The sequence below is a fragment of the Notothenia coriiceps genome, unplaced genomic scaffold (assembly GCF_000735185.1).
Source record: "Notothenia coriiceps isolate Sejong01 unplaced genomic scaffold, NC01 NC01_scaffold00004100, whole genome shotgun sequence".
NCBI classification, from domain to species: domain Eukaryota; kingdom Metazoa; phylum Chordata; class Actinopteri; order Perciformes; family Nototheniidae; genus Notothenia; species Notothenia coriiceps.
Window position 1 is genome coordinate 122,238 of NW_011336801.1, and position 21,825 is coordinate 144,062.

The 21,825-nt window shown below is 40.2% G+C and overlaps 2 protein-coding genes across 2 annotated transcripts in view; one reads left to right on the plus strand and one right to left on the minus strand.

The window, feature by feature from the left end:
* The window catches only part of lhpp (phospholysine phosphohistidine inorganic pyrophosphate phosphatase), a 92,396-nt gene that overhangs the window by 39,907 nt on the left and 30,664 nt on the right, over window positions 1–21,825 (minus strand). The gene's annotated exons all lie outside the window — the stretch shown is intronic.
* The window catches only part of LOC104942010 (carbohydrate sulfotransferase 15), a 37,993-nt gene continuing 28,229 nt past the window's right edge, over window positions 12,062–21,825 (plus strand). Inside the window, exon 1 of the mRNA XM_010767195.1 lies at window positions 12,062–12,275. The gene's annotated coding sequence lies outside the window, so the exon portion shown is untranslated. The remainder of the gene's footprint in view (window positions 12,276–21,825) is intronic.

A 21,825-nucleotide genomic window follows, 5' to 3' on the forward strand; every position in this document is an offset into this window, starting at 1 on the left:
CTTTTTGTCAGTTTGCTTGCATTTTGCCTTTGCAACCCATTAAGAATGTATGCTTGGACAGCTTAACTAATTAAAGCATTATTTATTTACCTTTCAAGGTTTCCCTGGATGCAGAATGGCACATGCTTGTACTATATCTCTGTTACTTCTTCTAAACAAAATGTAGGAAATTACTCCTGCAGACTGTGTGATGTGACTGCGTATCTGATTATCTTTTACAACTGCAGTTTTGGTTGCAGGTTAATTTACAGCGTCCCCTCTGTACTTGTAAACAAAAATGAATTACTCCCCAGCAGCAGCTACTGTATAAGCGTCAGGATAAAAATCTCAGACAGATAGACCGTTGAGCACACGGCGGAAATGAAATCGAAACCCATTTTAAGTTATAAACAGCAGAAAACAAAGAGGGTAGCGGCGCAGGACAAGTAACAGATATGTTTTTGGTTTATAGTGCAATTCATCAGATTTAATTCAAGTAATATCGGTAGAAAAATAATGACCCCGCTTCGAACCACCGAAGTGCTGGCAAACAGCTTTAATGAAAACTGAGTCACTCTTGCATGGAAAATGTGACGCAGTTGTGGGGAGTTTAGGCCAGCTTTTGTGGGACAGAGCTGAGCCCACTTTGAACTTTATGCCCCAGTTTCTCACAGTCAGACACAGCAGGCATCATCCCACTGTTCCCCCATGAAAGCTGCTCGGACCGGCCATTATCCAGCAATAAAGCCTTTGGCTACACTGTATGGTGGCCAAAACCCCGGGGGATGAGATAAGACGTGAGGGAGGATTTGGCTCTTAAAGCTGTAAATCTTTTTTACATGCCCTCCTCCCAGCTCATGTTGGAGGCTGTTGCTGTCTGCGCTAATTGGTTGAAAGGACTCTCTCGGCTCAAAGCTATGAAAAGAAAATGAGCGGCAAAATCAGTTTGTCTTCGCCTACGTATATAAGAGTTTGGAAAATGACAAAAGGATGAAACAAAGACGGATAAATAAAAGGGGAAGATCAATAACCGGGATGTAACAATATATGAGAAAACAAAGTTTTGGTATGCATTTCATCTCTGTAAACAGTTATGAAAGCAGAATCTGAAGGAAACATGACAACATTATCAGAAGTGTTTCAGGCTACACTGGAACCCCAACAAAACTGTCTGTGCCTTCCAGAGCTAAATCGTCATCAGACTGATAGCGGATTGGTTGTGAGATTGCGATGCATTGTTGAGCTGAAAGCTGGATCACGATAGTGAAGTAATAGCTTAACTGTTTGGGAGAATGATTATTTGCTTTCTTTCAGAGATTGAGATTGATACCACCCTCATATCTGTGCTAAAAATGAAGCTAGGAACAGGAGTGGAGGCGTTAGCTTAGCATGGAGACTGGGAGCTAGCCCAACTCTCTGGCCTATCTGTGAAATGGATCCAGCAGTTAGCACAGTATAAGGGAGTGTTGAGGAAACATTTACCAAGGCGTCGGCTCTAACCAGTTTATCACTCTCTCTCACCGTCACTGTTCAGGCATGTGACCTTGGCTGCCACATCTCTCTTTGAGAATAGTTTTGTCCAGAACAAGATCAATACTTGGGATTGCATGAGAGAGCTTCCAAATTGAAGCTGTATTAATTCTTCAGGCATAACTTACAATATATCTTCAGTGTCTGACATCAGTTCGAGCTCTACAGTGTTCCGAGTTCTTGCTACAGAAAGTTCCTTAACAGTTATCAGCACATTTCTGAAAAATGTAAAATGTTTTGACTCTGTTCACACTGCATACATAAATATATGTATTTAAATGTTAATTATGTTTTGTACATTAAGAATTACTTGTGTGTGATATTTTTTGTCAATTGTGTAAATACCAAAAATAAGTACAGGGATATCATGGAAAAACCTTGAATCAGAGCAGGAAGTGTGCGAGACCGTGTGTTTTGGAAACAGCAGCTTGGGGAGGAGTAATGACCTTGGACATGTGCCCATGTCTGTTCCAGTCAGCAGACTGTGTGGTGCTGCAACACCTGAATGAGTGTGAAACAGCAAGCCATCATAATAATGCTCAGCAGAGACGAGGTGTGTGTGTGTGTGTGTGTGCGTGCGTGCGTGCGTGCGTGCGTGTGTGTGTTCAGTATGGGAACATTTATCTGAGGGTTGCAGCCAGTTCTATATTAATATACATCTTATCTCTACAATACACGCTCTGATTTGAAATGAGCCAAAACGTCAGAATCAAATGTGACAAGTCGTTTGTGATGATGAGAAGCCCAAGTAACCCCCTGCGGCGGTTTCCAATTCGAACTGGTTTTTAATTATCATCCCCGGGGGAGGCACATCTGTCAACGGTCATTGTCCCTGACGTGATTTTGCATTTCGACCCAAAAAAAGGGATCTCAATGGACATGATGTATTAGTGTGCAACATATACTTGGCAATGTCTTTTTGCTGGTCCTGAAATGATGAGGACAATTAAGGTTTTCGCAAATAACAAGACAACCTTATTGATTAACCATTTAAAAGATTAACTGAGTAAAAAGTACTATAATGGATTTTTATCAAGTAAATATTTCCAAATATCCCTGAACTTTGATCAAATGTCATATTTTTTAGATGTATTCTTAGGCTCTGGGCATTTGTGACATTCATTTTTCACTATTTCGTCCTAAATTATTAATCAAATGGTAGCAAAATTGCCTGGAACATTATTGACATCATTGGACCTACTCTTGTTAACTCATCTTCGGTAGACTCTTGCCTATCCAATTTTTTTCCAGTTTACAGGTTCAAGTGAGCACAATACGTATTTCTGCCAATATTTTGTTATGAAAACTCTGTGTCCACTGCACATTTCTTTCCCCTTGTTTTTTTCTCAACACTTGCCCGGTCCCCCCCTCCCTCCTGTTTCATATATTCTCCCAGTTGTGAGTGAATGGGACTCAGTGTTATTGGAGGATGTGAAGTCACCCCCTTGGCAGAGGAACACAGGTTGGCACCTGGATGGGGCAGCTGTCTCTCGCTCTTTGACAGACAGATTGCAGCTTGGGAACCCAGACAAGCAGCCACACAGTCGGGTGGACAGCTACCTGGATACCCGCCATTCAATTAATCTCAACCACCATCAGCCTCACAGCCATTTTGCCTCAGCCTCTGCTCCGTTGCACATTCACTCACCTGTGTTCCCACTGCAAACCAGTGGAGTGGAGCCCAGTAACACAATACCCAACTTTTCCATTTCAACAACCAAGGAGAAGCACAGACACTTCCAAATAGTTCCACAATTCAGCAGGAATTCTGAGTGAAACACAGAGCTGTGTGTCCTTCTAATTCAATAGATCAACATTTGACAGGCCTCATAACTTAAGTCCAGCAAAATGTATTTCTAATGTAATTTGATCACTTGATCTGTTGCACAGAGGTTGATTTTGGCCCTTGTAAGATTATGAATGGCTGCATTTACTGTCTGTTTATAGTCTGAAGTTACAGTGCACGGCTCCATGAATGCATTACTGTCCGTCACCCTGCTGACCAAAGTCATTTCTCATTTGTCACGGCATATTTGATTCAAATACCAAATGTAAAGGTTATGTGTTCTTGGTTTCAGAGAGCTGCAATGATTAATCGATTAGTTGTGAACTGTCAAATACATCGCCAACAATTTTGATAATTAATGTATTTGTTTGAGCAATTTCTTGGGAAAAAGTCAAAAGGATTCCAGTTTTTTAAAATGTAAATATTTTACTTTTATTACTACTTTTAGTTGGGAAAAAAACTTTAAAATGTCCACTCAATTTATGACATAAACACTCAATAAATCCATTAAATAGTAAAGAAACTGAACACTACTTAAAAGCTCAAATGTTTTTTATCAGCTCATATATTGAAACTATCATTGGATATATATTTTATTTTGTAGTTAATTAACTTCTTTACTTTATTACACTATTAACACAATTTAATGCCTTCAGGACCATGCTTTCAGTTGACTTATTATCTAGAGATGTAATGGCTCACTGTGCTCTAAGTCAACACAGACCTGTAGTGGAAGTCTCTTCATGATCAATCTGCCTATTGCATTTTCCCTGAAAATGTCGTGGGGCTTTATGACCTTATACTCTTTAAAAGATCTTAGCAGAACTAAATAGATTTGATGAAATGGTTGCTGTTCGCCACTCTTCTGGGGTATCTCTGTTCAGAGAGGCACCCTGCATATGTTAACCCAGAACAAAGGTAATTGCTCCATGGTTAAATGTGGATGCCGAGCAGTCATCATGCTGCTGTAAAACCCACAATGCTTTGTGCAAATCTTCTGCGTTAAACCAATTATCTATGTTTGATCTGTGACCAGAAGACTGAGGAGGTCTTGTGCTTGTGAAATCCGCTTTAAATCACACTTATTTGCATGGAAATGGATATTGATTGGCGGAAATAGCCACACAGTTAAGCCACTGCTTTGCCGCTGAAAACATTCCTCATTTACTCCTTATTCTGTTCTGTCAGGGAACACAACTATAGCAAGATGAAAACGCAACTTTGAAGCTAAAACTGTACCAGAAGAGTATGCATGAATCCCACCAGCAGGAAAGGAGGATACAGTACAAAGGTGAGGATATCAAAACCGGATGCACCATCAATCGGTTTCATATGAAGCAGAGGAAATGTGAACCCCCGTGGAGCGCACCCTGAAACACAGAGCACAACATTTGAAGTGAGCTGAATGAAAACATAACGTGCATCCACGCTCTGGCACACAGCAACGCAGTGCAGAATTCACAACTCGGCTTCACTTCAAAAGCATCGATGTGGTCTCCCTCACTTCAAATATAAACATCACCAAAAATATATTCCTCAAGCTGCATCTGTGGCGACTCGACCAACAGCACAGCCCGACAAACGAGCAAAGAAATACTTGCTGAAAATAACACAGAATTGACAGACAGGTTTTCATTACTCTGTAATAATTACTTTATTATAACCCTCTAAGAGTCCACAGTTTAGTTACATGACCGTGCCATAATACAAATCTAATTTAATCACCACAGAACGCAAACAGGAGCAAATAATAGGCACTTCTGTTTACCTCCAGCTATCTTTCAGTTGGCGTTTGGGTCTCGTTGCAATTTGAATTCCTTTAGCAGCTCATCAAAACGTTCAGTCCCAAACCAATGAGGTTAGTTTCCTGGCGTTTGGCATGTTTAACATTTTCCTCAGGAAGACACTGGGATTTTCTTTTCCACTTAAATAGTGTTTTTCTCATTTTATGGCTTATCTTAGCCTGGTTTAAAGGTTTAAGGATATGTGAACATTTCCTGTGAAAACATGTTTCTCTAATATATTCTGGGAATAACCAAACATTGGCAATTACATTATCCTGCCAATGCCAACTATTGTAGGATATGACAATAACAGATATATATGAAAACATGTGACACTTACAGAAAATAAATGTATTTGTAACCAAGGTAACAGCTAAGCGGCATTGAAAATGTTGCTGGAGCCTTTTCAATAATATGTGTGAAGTAAGACATTATCATTAACAAGTTAAACATCCATTCAAACTCTCATACTGAGTACAGGCTGTACTATCTGTACATTGGAAAGTCAAATGTTCCTTTTCCCGAAATGCTTTCAGCAAATACAATTAAAGTCTTTAAAGAGAGAGTGATCTTCAAGGCTTGAACGCAGACAATTAGAGCGTGTCTATTCACTGAGGTTCTAAAGCTAGTAAAATGCATTAGTCTGTATTGATACATTATTGAGTGGGGGGGCCTTGGGTTTCTGTGCAGTGCTTTAACAACAAAGCCTCTTCACTTCTTCATTATGAAGCACAATAAAAGCTGAAGATGTATACAGTAGGGGTGAAGGTGTGTACGAGACATTGAAAAAGGATGCACTTACTTGCGATTAATATTGCAACTATGGGATTTATCATTTAGTGTAATCACGATTTCTTCACGAATTCTTCAAATGTTTCAACCCCAAAGATATTTCATTCACATTTGAGGTGCTATAACCAACACATAGTTAGCATTTGTGTTTGATAAAGTTAATAGAATTCCAATTCCCTTGTTGACATTGAGCTGAGCAAATGGTGAAAATTAGGTTTACATCTTGAATATAAACTAGTAATCAATTTGAACTGTTTTGTTAATATTCTGTCATCTAGGGCTGTATCTAAGGATTATGTTTTACTTTCAATAAATCTAAAACATATTTTCTTGATTAATGTTGCATAATGAAATCTTTCAAAGAAAGTGTTTCACAATTTATGAGGCAACACCTTTAATATTGTTGTTTTGTCCAACGTTTGGAAAAGCAGAATCCAAAGAAAAAAGTTGAAGAATTGCTAGAAAATGTTTTAAAAAATTACTGAAAATCTCCAATTTATTTGCAAAGAAGCTTTTAATCAACTAATACATGAATCCACCAGTTGTCTTTGAACCTGTGTTTTTCTTTCAGCCTGCATGCATGCATTATTTGTAAATGTCCTGTTGTTACATGATATTGTGTTGCACCCTTAAGGAGATATACATGTATGTGAAACTGTCATATGTGTACTGCTATGGGAAAATGGGGGGTGACCCTGCCTAGCACACTGATGTATAGCATCCTGTCCAGGATCGAACTCTATTGGCTTTCTCCAGAGACAGGACCTCTTCAAGAAAAAGCTTTTCCATAAGAAACAGCTACAAACACAAGCAGGCCCTCATAAATCAAAAGTGTATTTCAAGGGGGAAAAAAACTCTCCAGTTTCTCCTCTGATGACTCTTTGAGAGCTCAGCTTACTCGACGTGTGACGCGGTTTATTCGTTCTATTGAGTATTGCAACAGAAACTTTCAATTTTTCCATTCATCCACTGATGTGAAAAAGAGCAGAGAGGAATGACAAAGACGATGAAGTGTGGCAGCTTCGATCGAAAGTCCCTGTTTGCTGAAATGCTGAGGCAGCATTGTTCTCTGTGGGGCCAGGTGCTGATGTCTCCCTCTGACTGTTGAGTAAAATATCTTCAAGAGATTACAGCAGATTAACACTTATAATAATGTTTCCCCTTTTGATCTGGGCTCAGGACGCAGATCAGCTTCCGTCATCTGAAGAAGGAGACACCTCTTGTAGTCAAAGAAAACCCGTCACTGATGGAGGTAAATGTAGCCCGCTCTATGTCAAGCCATAGGGGGATTTTGCATTATTTATTTACATGATGTTAGTCCGTATCGAACCACACTTGAAAAAATGATGAGTTGCTAACGTCATGTGTCTTCCACTCGAGTTGAAAATGTCATAAAGTGAAAACTTCCATACTCAAGATTTGTGGATTTTTGTATCAAATTAACCCAAAAGGGTTGATAACATTGAAAAACTCTCACTTTAAAACGCTGAAAAAGCATCCTGTTAGTTATCGTATGTTGCATGGAAAAACAAAACCTACATAAAGACAACCATTTCACAATTATTGTCTCTTAATATGGTAATTCGTTCTGCAACATATATTTTGAATGTTTTGTTTAACACATAAGCATATTCCAATAGAACTTGCTATATCGTTGTACTGTGTTAAAGTCATAGGGAGAGGGTGGGGGTGCATCTTGTGCATGACTGAGTCTCACATTTGTTTAGGTTGAGCAAACAAAATAACTTTTGGTTAAATGAGTGCTCAATTGATTTTGCATTGCTCCCATATAACATTGTTAGACTCACATTAGACAGCTTCATTGAAGCAATCAAAATTGATAGAGAAAAAATAAGCAGAACTAGAGAGATTGTATTTTTTATGCCAGGCACAAGTCTTCAAGGCTATATTACAAACAATGCAACTTGAACACCAACAGTTTGATTGGAGATGTGTGGGTGCTATGCCAGTATGTAACCTAGGTGAAAGATGAAAGGTAAAAAGTCCAAGCCTCCAGCAGCTTAACTTAGGGCTGGTTGAAGGCAAGCCAGCCCTAACTATAAGCTTTGTCAAAAAGGGAAAGAATTAGGTCTGCTTAGAAATGTGGTGAGGGTGTCTGCCTCCCAAACACAAACTGGGAGCAGTGAGTTTGGAGAAACAAACAGGAGTAACAGCACAGCAGCAAAATACGTATTAGCCACCTAAAACAAAAGCCCAGCGCATTGGCACTACATTTTCTCAACGCTATCACTTCTGTATTCCTACACTTAGGCACTGTATTACACTGACGATCTTATGTTCAGAATCAGAATCAGATACAGGTTTATTACCAGGTTTACACTTACGAGGAATTTGACTGTCGTGGTGCATACATAAAAGTAGAACAACAATTAAAACACAGATAGAGAACTTGAAAAAATATAAAAATAATATAACATATAGTAAAATATAAATATAACAGTATTTACATTGCAATGGAATAGAATACAATATGTAATACAAATAGAAATCGGCAATGTTGGGTTATGGAAATGCATTTTGAAATCGTATATAACACATATAATGTACACTTCATCAGATAACAACAATGGGTGGGCTGGCTTTTAAGCTGGACCAGCTTTTCTCATGTAGTAACAAGCCGCTCCTCTGAGTTCATATGTTAGCAGTTAACGAAGAATAAATAATTGTATCTATCTGAAATTGTGTTGCACCATCTTTCTTCGGCTCTTATATTGGTGCCGAATAGCTTTTCCAAATATGATTAGGGTCAGGCTGTAATCAGCGCTCAGCCTTGACATTCTCAACACGGAATGAAAGAGATGAGTAATACTCTGGCTGGAAAGAACCACATGGCAGCAGCTGCTCCTGGGAGTTAAACCAGACAGCAACAAACACACAGAGGACAAAATAAAGACATCTCATCCCTTTTTTCGAGGACCAAAACTATCGGAAACATACTGCATTCAATGGAATCTGTGAATCATTCAAACATGAGGTCAGCATTGACTCTTCCCTTAGAAATCCACACTGTGATTTGATCTGACATCTTTTCCACCCCCTTCACTAAAGCATGTGTAAAATAAATGGTTTCTAATCTCATTTGACTGTTCTTTGCAACATTGTAAACACTTTCCATTATGGAGACACAACACACTCGAAGAGACAAGCTGCCAGTGGTGTGCAGTTCTTACTTCCCAACTAAGGAGCCATGGGGAGTCTCACTCTGCTAAGACACTGTGGGCTAGTTTCTTTCTCGTAATTTAAAATCAGGATGGATGCCTCATGCTTCCTCGTCTCAATTCAGGTCGGATAGAAACTGAAATATCCCAAAACGAGGTATAGCTGTTTCTCTCATGGGCACAAATGAGTTTATTACAGGGAATCAGACCGTCACTACAAAGTCTTGACTCAACTACAAAGTAAAAGCTTTTCAATTTAATCATTAGTGGCCTCTTTTTCAAAAGACATATGAAACCTGACAAAACCAAACTTCCTAGATTATTCTGTGGTTCTTTGATCAAATTTGGACGCTTCAAAACCCAGTAGATTGGTGGAAAACTGCCACACTATGAATTGGATTTACTGGTCACCAAACTGTGCACTAAATTGCTAGTTACAATAATGCATAAGGGAATTAAAAACGTCATGGTTACTGCCAAATGTTAGCACTTTGATCTGCCGATTTTGAGAAAGAAATATTAGAATGTGTGCACTGATTCAAGCAACTGAATGTCACGTCCAAACTGAATTAGCTGAGGTTATGGTGCTAATATTGTGTAATTATTTGTTGTGGAATCGGCTTGTAGGTGAACAAAGGCCTCAGGAGCAAGCACACATTCGCACTCACATATTTCCTCATGTCATATTCCTAATGTGTGATGACATCCAAAAAACAAATGTTGTTCGAGACAAAACAAACAAGAACAGGGAATTTTTCTTGCATTTGTTTCCTTTCCAGTAATTTCCACCGGGCTTTAATAGAGACTGAGGCTAGCCGTTGCTGAGAGGCATGTCTGACTGCAGACGTGGGGGACACTGCAGGAATTGTGACTCATAGAAGAGAAAATCATTGTGCTTCATCACCATCATCATAAGTGTGGTGTTTACCATCAGAAGCTTCAAAGATAAATACTTACAAACCAACTTAAGCTTGAGACCATCCTCCAGTGGGATATACAGCAGGCAGTCAAAAATAAAAACTCATTTTGAGGAGATGAAATTCTTGAAAATCTATAACCTCCCCTTGGGGAATTTGTTTATTGCAATAAAGGGAAGGGCATATCCTGGCAATAATAAATGTTGGAGTCTTTGAATGATATCACCTGAAGGCTTAATGGTAGCCATGATGATGTTTGTGATGACTCTTATGATGATAATGATAATTGACTCAGCGCCAGCAGCAACCGACCCGTGGCGGTGGTCCCGAAACATGATAGGGGAACAAATATTTCCCCAGCTGAGCGTGCTTTTAGGATCCACCTCACGCAGAGAGAGTTTGCGGCCACATGTGTCATCGCCGCGGTCAAACGGCTGAATCTATCCGGATGCGTCACGATGAATCATCACCCCCCACATCTCTGGTCCAAATGCACCCATGTCCCTGTTGGACTCCAGCCTGCCAGCTGCAGATAAACACACACATTCTCATATGAATGTGAAATTATTGGCCTTTGTTTTTCCAGGTAATTGCACTGCTTTCTGTTATATTTCTTTGTCTCGGGGGCAGAAACCTTGTTATTTTTTTAATTGAGCTCTAGCAGTCATACTGTAGACCGTACTCACCACAGAGCTTAAGTAGAGCAAAGGAAACCTAACAAACATAAAGACATAATGTGGCCTCCTATAAATCTTTCTTTGCCTTAATGGTCTGAATAACCAACGGGTGAGCAGCTGCTGTCTTGGTGGCTGCGGCCCCCTCCCCCCACTATACACCCTATTAGGAGCCAGCACCACAACAATACAAAGATGGTCCAAAAGAAACGATTAGGTTTATAGTGTTTTTGTATTTATTTAGTGACTACACAGATCTGTTGTCTGTTGATTGCAGATCTCAATGAGCTTAAAGGGCCAGTTCCCAATCATTAAAAAAGCCATATTTACCCTATTTCTGTATTATTCACATCCATCCACCACCGTTTCTGCCTCAACAAAATGATATCAATGAAAAATGTGTAGTGCGATGGTCTTTGACGAATACCATTCAAGGGTAAGGTTGGCATACCCTTATACAATATATGTGTTTTCAACAAATCCTTCAAAGAGATCAAACACAACGTAAAACACACTATTATGTTTGCCTTTTCATTGGATTTATTGACAATAAGAAAAATCATAGAGGTTAATAAAGTAACATTTTCATCAAAATCGAATCGTAACCGTTCTCTCAAGAAACAATGGTAACACTGAATAAGCCACTGTAAAAACTGGGTATTAAAATTACCTTTTAATACATGTATATCATGCCATGCCTTTCTCTATTTCTCTATGTGTTATTTGTGAGGTTATGTGAGTTGGTATCAATATAGTATATAATCTGGCTCCAAACATAAAGTGTGTATATGGAAAGGAAGTAGTAAAGTAAATTATGATTTGATCAAGTAGCTTACTTTCAGCCAGGACTACATAATGATGGGACACTGTTTGTGGTTGTTAATGTTGATTTACTTATCTATTTTTAATTAGTGATATGACATGCAACAAAGCTCCATGGCAGGAATCCAACCGGGAATACTGCAGATACTACAACAAGCCACTGGGAAGTCTTTCAAGTTTTTTTTCATGCAACCTTTAAATACTGAGAACCACAATGAGCACTGTTTGAGCTCATGCATAGGAAATGCCAATTAAAGTAATAATATTGGGGTGAAATCTGAATGGGGAAAGAAAACCAAAACTTAGAGTAAGTAAAACAAATGTGCTTTTTGAAATTCAGGTGAAGTGACCCTTTAAAATGTGTTATTTATTCCAATTAATTTCTAGTAGAGGTGTATTTCCTGCTTGTAAATAAATGATAGTCTGATGTTGCTCTTTAGTAAGGGACCCCTGCTCCCTCCCCCTTTTGCTGCCCCTCACCTCCCCACCATTAGAGAGACAGAGACAGAGAGAGGGAGACAGAGAGAGAGATAGACAGATAGAGAGAGAGAGCGAGAGAGACAGAGAGAAGCTGACTCCCACCGTCCATATCGGGAGCTTGAGAGAGAAGCAGAAGAGAAAGAGAGGCTGTCACAGCGCGCAGAGTCTACAACTTGTTCACATGTAACCGCCAGCGGAGGGGAAGACAAATAATAATTACACGGATTTACAAAATGCCATTAATCCCGTGACCGGTGACCGGAATGGAAATATACGAGCCGGCAATGAGAAGTTGTTTGATCCGGGTGGTCGCGTAAAGAAGAAAACTAATGGTAGGGTTTTATTTATTTCACACAGTATAATTTCTCCACGATGTTTAGCCATGTGTGTTTTGCATCTCATCAATGCATCTGTAGTTCTTGTTATTGTCTCCATCAGTTCCGAGGAAGTTCGTGCCCTCGGTGTACAGACTGTGTGTGCAGAAATGGAAAAGTTTTTGGGGGATTTGACTGTGGGTGCCCTGTAAAGACTGAGACATCGCCAATATAACGGGCTCCTTTCAGCGGACAGGCGCCCGCTGGCCGTAGAGAATGAATGGGTCACTATGTATTCTAATCTGACTCGGGAGTGGACTCGGTTTAAAGTGGAAGAAGGAGCTGCTCCTTGAGTTAACAGCATGTCCAGAAAGATAATTAGGCAGATTTATCAATTACAATCGGAAACATCAAATCACAGTCACGAACTGTTGCAACGGGAGTTATTTTATTCTACAAAAAAACACATGTTCTCACATGTTCTATCAGGAATAGTGAGGCTTCCATTAATGAGATGCGTTGTTACCGTGAGAGCCAAAACAAAAGGATCTCCCGCTGACCAATGGGAGCAGGGGAAGCCTCAGGAGGGACGGAGTGGTCCTCTCTTCCCTTTGTCCTGTACCTGAGACACCCAGCAGACCACAGACTGCCCGGAGGCAAATGTGGGATGGCTTGGGAACGCTGGCCAGATGGATCACCGTGCGTAAAAGAGACGAATTGTTCCCCTTTTTTTTTTTAAACCAGTTTCAGGTGCCTGAAGCAGATTCATCTTATAGTTCTCATTCAGATCATTACATGTGATGAAGTGTGTTCAGGATCTGAGGAGCCATCACCTGCTCATTAAGCTTCCCTCATCTCACACCACAACATCCTTAATTGACATTTATAAACAGTTAACAGATCTCTGCCAGACTCATTGAAATGCATCTCAGGACATGCTGGGAACATCTATACAGCACGTGGTTATAAAGTGGATTCATGTGAGGGCTGATGAGTTTGGGTTAATGGTTAAGACATGCCCTCGGGGTGCATCACATCACCTTAACCTCTTCCTTCTTCCCCTCATTACTTCCAAGTTGAAGGAGTTAATGTGCAGAGTAACACAGAGCGTGTTAATTACTGTACTTGAGCCTTGTGCACGTAAAGCTGCTTGCCAGGACATAACAGTTTTATACAGAAAGTGTTCAGACTAAACTAAACTAAATCAGAGGCTAATGGGATGAAAATTAGTTGACAAGAGGCAGTGATGCTGAGGGGGTAAATAGATTAGAGAAATGTGATCAACTATTAAAGAGGCTGGGTCGTTTATTAAGGACATTTCTATTATTTGGGTCTGAAATTGTCACAATGTGCCTATCCAAATCACTGTAAACTGAATATTTAGGATTTTTCAGACTTTAAATGAGACACACAATCAGATCATTTCGAGGTTTGGCATTTAATGGGCATTTTTTATTTATTCTTTGGATTTTTACAGACTAAACTAATAATTTAATATGACATTACTTGCAGCCCTAAATAGCACTTGGCTCTTTAAAGCACACATGTCATTATGATGCATTACCTACTATGTGAACATGGGATACACAGTGTGTGTGTGTGTGTGTGTGTGTGTGTGTGTGTGTAACAGTTTGCTTACAAGTTGACAGAGTCTGAGTGGGAAGCTGCGATGTAGGCGTCGTAAATGTCGTGGGGGATTCTCTTTCTCGCTGCGATATATTATTACACCGTGAGTGGGATGGATGATTAGAATGATTTAAATGCCAGCACTGGGTGTACACTGGAGTGTGCGTGGCCTCCAGCAGGCTCTCTGTTTTGTTTGAGCTCATTGCATCTCTCCCCCCGCAGATTTCCGTCTGTTTAGTGACTGAATTACTCCGTCCAAGATAAGTCGAGCTGCGTTATCTCCAGCTGATCGTTCTTGATTTAGATGCAGCGTTAACTTCCGTGTCTGTATCGGCGCTGATGAAGTATTCATTCAAAAAGGAATTTAAAGTAAATAAACGATGAATCACGCTGCCATCAATGACAAATCTGCATGTGAAGCAGGGCTTTGTGCAACATGATAAAGAGCATGCAAGAAGAGACAATGAATATGTATGTCATAACTCGTCTATTAAATATGAAAAAGCAAGATGTTACAGCCTTTCAAACAGACATGTCAAGGATGAATGTTGCATCTTTGGTTTTCATTAGAAATACCAGTGATTCTTCTTTCAGAAAGAGACCAGCTGTACACTCTTAATTATGGCAACACAGACAAAGAGGGAATGCCTTTGTTATTGGGAAGGGGAAGTCAATTCAATTGAAAGGGCTGAGGGAATCTCACAGAATTCAATCAGAAAGCACTTCATCATGTGAACTGAGAAGAATGTGGCGGAAAACATGCAGAGCTGTTGCCCTTTTCAGATGTACAGAGGTCATTAGACACTGACAGTGATAATGCATCCTGTTTGGACCAATCTAGAAGGGCAGACTGCATTAGTTTCAGTCCAGAAGTGATACTTCAAAGCTGTCATTTGTGCGTGTGTGTGTGTGTGTGTGTGTGTGTGTGTGTGTGTGTGTGTGTGTGTGTGTGTGGGGTGCTTCCGGGAATTGGCCGGCATTAGTTGACTGCCTCATGTTGTCACAGTATTGTGCCTTTGTGTAATTTGCTCAACATGCGCAGTGAATGTTTGTGCAGCGGAGCGGCTTTTATTAGCTGAGACATGTGGGGTCCAATTGAAGACTTTCATGTGAATTGTTCTGCCATCATGCATTTAACGTTGCACAGATTTAACACGCTGGTGCTCCTGTTTGTTTGCACAGATTTCATTTTCTAAAAAGTGGAGCGCTCTACAGTATTTAACACTACTAATAAATCAGAGAAAAGATGCTTATTTGGAAATAGATGCATATTTTGTCAAAGCCCCGGCTGTGTTATGATTCATAAAAAGACACTAGAACTCAGAACACTTTGCTGCCTGACATCCTGCCAACCTTCTCTTGCTCCACTTTGTCTTTTGTCAGGCTTTTGTGGGACATTTTGCACCAGACTGGGCAACCGACCGTCCTAAAGCCTCACTGTCTCACGTCTGAACAGCCCTTCAGATGCCCTGCGCTCACACGTTTTCCCAGTGACTCACACATTCTGGCCCTGCTCTTATAACTCAGACACCTTTTTTTCTCCCCTTCTGTCGGATACACGCAGCCTGAGAGCCTGAAACAGCACTCTGTGATTCTCAAATGAAGCATTTGACCTCTCTTTTAAGGGTTATTACAGTCACTGCTGCAGGAAGGTTAGTGTCAAGTGTTCATCGGTGTGCAACAGTAACACACAACAGGGTCAGCTGACTGCCCTTCAGACAGTCTGCAATGTTCTTATGGATTGAAGCTTTTGCTTGACCAGAGTTGGCCTTTTCTCATTAAAAAAAGAACATAAATAACCTTATATATTCAATAATGTGCTTAGTGGATCAGAAAGTAATTGTAAAATGTTTCTGATAACCAATTAACTTTTTCAACCAAAATGGCAAACCATTTATTGGATCGATTGTGATCATTTGCAATTTTCTTTAACTTTATGTATCATTATAAATTGAATAATTGGTCGAGCAAAACAATCATTCAAAGAGGTCACCTTGGGCTTTGGGAAATTGTGGACCATTTTTCATTAGTTCTTGAAATTCCACAGACTAAATGATTAAATAAAAAATAAAACGAAAACTTCTCTTCAGCATCGTTGGTTCGTCCCCCAATTATAAGAGCTATAGCATTAAATAGTTAACAAACTGAACACAGCACATCCTGAAATTATAATGGATGCATACATATTTCTCATCAGTATGCAGATTGAGTTTTTGCATCAACATAAACAAACCACCGACTGTCAGATGCTGTTTTGTTTTGTGTCTCTATTTAAGTCCAGTCCTGCTGTTCAGCGGCTGATCAAAACATGTCAGCCTTTAAGATTCTGTCTCTGGCTCCACTCCTGTCACCAGTAACCCCTTTGTTGCATAAATGTTTCATAGACAGACTGCTGTGTTTGTGAGCTGGCAGCCAAATGACAGCGGGCTCCAGTTTTATTCTGAATGATCTGTACTGGGAGACAGTATCTGACTGAGTCGCAGGAGTTGGACTTTGAAAAGAATGGTGCATGCAGGAGCCCAGTGATGGATGGATCCTCCAATGAAGTTATGTTATGTATTCCTGATGAGAGTAGTGGATCAGCGGCAGGATTTATGTGGCTGTAGAGCAACGACCACTCCAGAAGATGCCGTCTGATTGAAGCAGCGGTCCGAGGCTATTTGTCACCGTGATGGATGAGCTTCCGGTGATTAAGCCAACATGCTGACGGATATTAATCTGTGAACGTCTTGCGTGGAAGGGTTTTTTTCTCGGGTGTTATTGGCTCTAGTAAACATGGATGAAGCCTGGCAGGATCTTGCATGCTTAAATCTTGTCATAGCCTGTAAGGGTTACACTTTTTAAGTGTAATTTTCACTGGTCTTACTGTCATTAACTACAGTACTTGAGACTTTTACAAGTCAGAATATATATATTCCTTTAAAAAATGTCCCACATTAACATGTAACCGCACACGCTTTATGGACACGTTGGTTTTTCAGATGCAAACTTGCTATATTTCCGCCCCCATAGTGATATATGACCTGTAATTTGTCTTTATGCATGGATGTATTAAGATAATTGGATATAGTGTTGGAAGCAGATCTCCGTTCATTCCTATACAAATTGCTCAGTGGCCCATGAAGCCAACCTGAAAGAAAAACCTTTGCCGATCTTCTGCATCCATGGGCACCACATGTACAAGTGTTATGTTGCTTTTCGTTAAAACCCCGCATACCGTCACGTAGCACTCGACTGTCTCTTGGCTATTAGCGCTATTCACAACTCTTAGGGTCCTGATGATTTGAATGAGGGCTATTCAAGTGTTTGTACTGGCAAGATATCAGCTGAACATTTTTTTTTAACTCTGATTTACGGACATATCTTTCCCAATGTAAATCAACAGTAAAAAACTATTTCTGGGCTAAAAAGCTTCACGTGAAGACACAGAACTTTTACATCTTCCAAAAAAACATTTACTTCAACGCCTACGCACTTCCTGGGGACTCACCTCTATGTAAGTCAGAGTTAAAAAGGAAGTGAGATCATTATCACTGTACAGTATATGAAGCTCTACTATAGCAACACATGAGGTGAGAACTCAACATGTTTTCAAAAAGCAGGAGGTTGTTCACATGCGTGTGACTTGTTATTGACATATCTGTAGGACACCTTTCTGCAGTTAGGCTTGGAGGTGCTGAGAAGGTATGTCTGACGTCCCAGAGTTGCTGTGTGCCGCTGCCAGGTTCTGGGGTCATTGCTTGTATTAATGACGCATGGGAAAATAAACTGGCTTTTATTTCCCTCACCATCTGTACCCGGACCAGTTGTGCTGTATGGATGGAGTCTGGCGCCTGACAACTGCCCCCTTTTGTTGCTACTTTGATTTATGAGACAGTGTGGGGTGAGTGGATACAATTACTTATGCAGAGAAAACACACATTTTCACAATTATGTAAATATTCCTGCATTTTAAATACAAATAAAATGTCTTCATTTTAATCATTAAAACTGATAAATAATGACGTACAATATTAGTTAAGGTTTATTCCTATGGACATTCAGTACATTTTCTCGAAGAATATCTGCATTTATTCTCTGGCTGGCTTTAAAGGTAAACACTGTGCTTGAGGTGAAGGGAAATTAAAGTACTTTCAAAACCTTGGCACCCAAGCACTGCAATTTGTGTCAAAGTGTATACTCCTCCTCAGAGTTATAACTCTAAATCTTAATGTGTCAGCCTTTGAAAACCCCTAGTTAAAGCAGATTTACACCTGGATTGGATGTCCCCATATGCCCAAAAGGCGTTTTCTGCTAGACGGTCGGCCGTAAAAAGTGAAATGTTCACATCACGTCTCCAACAGCGAACATCAGTTTCTTTCAACCATAATGTTTATTTGTCCTTAACCTTAACCAAGTAGTTTTAGAAGTGGCAGCTCAGAAAAGGCTCTTATAATTAGGTTACTGTCCTCCTGAGTTACATGCATACGTCCAGAATACTGATTTGTTTCCTTTTTGACATTCTGCAGAGAGATTTCCAGAGAGAAATTCAATTGAAAAACAATAATTCTGGTGTAACACACATTATTTCTAAAATCTATATGCACACTGCCACTACATCATGATGCTTTCAGGTACTGCCATGGAATCCCTTAGGTTAGCAAAAAGAGCCAGCATTAGTGTGTGTTCCTGTGAGTGTATAGACAGTATCTGTCTTCCAGATGTCACTCTAATGGGCCTCCACACAGACCTGTGGGGATCTGAACAACAGTGCCGAGGAGAGATGTGCTAATTCTCCAATTACCTCCGGCTGCTTCCTTTAAATGAGCAACCGTGAAACCTTACAATGCCACAGTCATTTCTCGCTAACACTTACTGTGTTTTTTATAATGACCTATAAACCACTTAGATTGTTCCTCATGATTACATCTCATCACTGAACTGCAGACAGGTTCAATTTCTACACAATCCTCCAAGTAATGTGAAAGAACGTATATGGTGATTGTAAGCACAGTTGCCTCCAGGGCTAATTCAACCACAGCAAGATGCAGCTCTTAACTATCTCAGACTGGTAAACAACAAAAAACTTGCATGCACTTGTCACCTAGCTGCATGTCAGTCTGAGTTCAAAGGTCAACATCGGGTTCCGTTTACCAGACAGCCTCAAAATGTCCAGCTGAGGCGTCAGACGGACCTGCAGGGCTGTTGGCATTTTTCAGGCTCTTTGGGAGCGAGGAGACACACTCCGACCTGGCCTCGGGTCACAAGGAATTTGTACAAATGTTATTTTCATCGCTGCAGCTATCACTTTGTGGGATTATCCCTGCCAAGTTAATTTGGAGCTGGAGTTTCATATCTGTGCAGGCAGCCACTGCCAGAACGAACCTTTGGCGAGATTTTTACACTTTGCAAGATGGATGTGCTGTTGTAGTTAGAACGTTTCTCCCCCTCACTCCATTCATCACAACGTGGCCAAGCAGGTAGATTAAAATGCTTCTTTTTTGCTGCAATTGACTTCCAGAGCATACTAAACAGCACAGATGTATTATTGTGATTTATGCTAAACCTCACAGTCAAATGACAGTGCAACTGATGCTTCCGCGAGAGAGAGGTGGAACATATTGGCAACCTGAAGAAATTAAAGACGCTGCGCAATTAATCCTCCGTATTAAAAAGGAGCGCTCTTTATGCTCACCCTTAATTTGGAGAATGAACCTGCCTGCCCGTCTGTTAAGCCTGGAGAATGTGTCCAAGCCTTCATTATTGTAGAGTCACATGTATAATGTAGCAGGGAGAAGATAAAGTTGAAAATCCGCAAGCCAAGTTAATTTTATGGATCCACTGGGATGCCCTGGAGTAGCCTTCATAAAACTGTTTCCATCAGGCCAACCCGAAGCCGCAGCGGAGCAGCAGTAAGCCAGCAGACTCCGTAATAGCCCACGTTTTGTTAATTCACACGTTTTTCTTGGCAGTCGTAGGCTAACAGTCAATCCGTGCACACATCCCTATCTGGCAGGAGGCTCAGCGCAGTTAGAGATGAAACTGACTGTTAACTAGGTGTGAAACGCTACTGCACATGATTACTATACGTCTCCTGCAGAATTAAAAAAGAAACAGGAAGGTGCATGCCCTGAAAACATCACAGGCATGTGGTGCTTTTCATCATCACATGAAGTCAAAGATAGAAATAGTCTTTAATAACTTGGCAGACTTGTTTTTAGTTACTGGGCGTCAACAGCTGATGCATCTGCAGAAAAGAGCATTCATTTTTCCATTTGTGCCGGGTAACTCTTGGAATCCTCACACATGCAGGATTTTATGAAGACTGTGGTTGGATTTTTGGGAGAAACTCAAATTTTCCTCCAGCTTCACTTATAAGTAAATACGTTTTTTTGAAGGAGGTTGAGAAAAAGTAGATGAGCAGCTCATCAAAAGGAAAGTTCTTGCCATCTTTCATTTAATAAATGAGCTCCTTTTAGTTGCCTTTCGTGGCTTCTGTGAGTTCAGTTTATTTCAGTCCAGGGTACCATCACCATCTTCTAAATGCTAGGCAACTACTTAAATGATATGCGCGTACTGAGAACAATGAATAGATAGATAAAACATCCCAAGTGTCCCTTTCATTACGATTTATGAAAGGTGCATTAGTCAAGGATAAATGAAAGTCTTTACACCTCTAGACATTACGAAATTCATTGCACAACCCAAGTGTTGTACCCATGCGTTAGGTGTAGTGACATGTACTTTCATAATTTCATATAATTGCAATGTTGACTGCTAACAAGATGGGAACTGTTTGCTAATTAGGCTAAACTGTGATAGATTTAAAACAATTAAGTCATGATTTCATTGAATTATCCAAGCAGAATAATAAGGTGCCATTGACAATAATGTCAGCAATGTCCAGTAAAAACCTCCCATAAAAACCTCCCATCTCCACTCCACGCTTACATCTTCCTCTTGTTGTTGCAAATATCCTACAAAACCTTTTGAAAAACTGAACACTGCATGGTTTTCAAGCTTTGTTTGTACTAAAACCGTTGTTTACAACCTAAGGGCTTTCAGAATAATCCAAATGGTTTCAAAAATGGAAACAGAATCGCAGGAACCTAAATATGCTCAACAAAATCATGTTTATTTTTTCCATGATAGGTCCCACCAGTATTTGTATTCCTCAATTTTTATGTTCACAACTTCTGTTAGGAACACACATTCTCTACACTTAAACCCATGTCTCCAATTATTCAACTTTACTGGCTCTCATGATAGTCCCATTGAGTTTGAAAAATACACTCTGCTTTTATATGTTCGCACAGATGTGCAATGAAGGCACATTTCAGCAGTGGTTTACCAACTTAAAGTGCAGTCTGATTCCAGAGCAGAGAATAGTGTTTACAGATGTGTCCTCATGTCAATTGTGTCAATGTGCAACAACAAGTGGATGGAAAAGTACCCTGTAACTGCAATATTGTTTTAATTGTAAATATAGCTTTTAAAGTCCTACCCGCAAAACTTTTTCTTCCTTTAATACAAGTTGTTATGTTAAATGTCCTTTAAGCCGATTTGGATTGGAGCCATTAATGCTGCACTGTGGGTTCTGAGGCATTCCACAAGAAACAGTAAACATTCCCATTGGATTAATTAACAACTGCTTTCCCCCCCGGCTCAGTCTGCTTCTTGTCAAAAAGGAAGATTAACAGTAGATTGAACTTTAGTCCACATGTAGAGAGACTGCCAGTCGGGTCTCAGACAGAGGAGGTGAGCGGGAGCAGGTGTTGGTGGAGTGATAAACAAGTGAGAAGGTGGCTAAAGCAGGGGTTCCCAACCTTTTTTCCCAAGAGCCCCCCCAAATGACTCCTGTTGGAAGTTGCGCCCCCCCACATATAAGGGGGGGCGCAACAGCGGTAATTAAAGTGTAAAAGTCTAAAAGATGCTACAACTACTGTCACAAACTGGATGAATG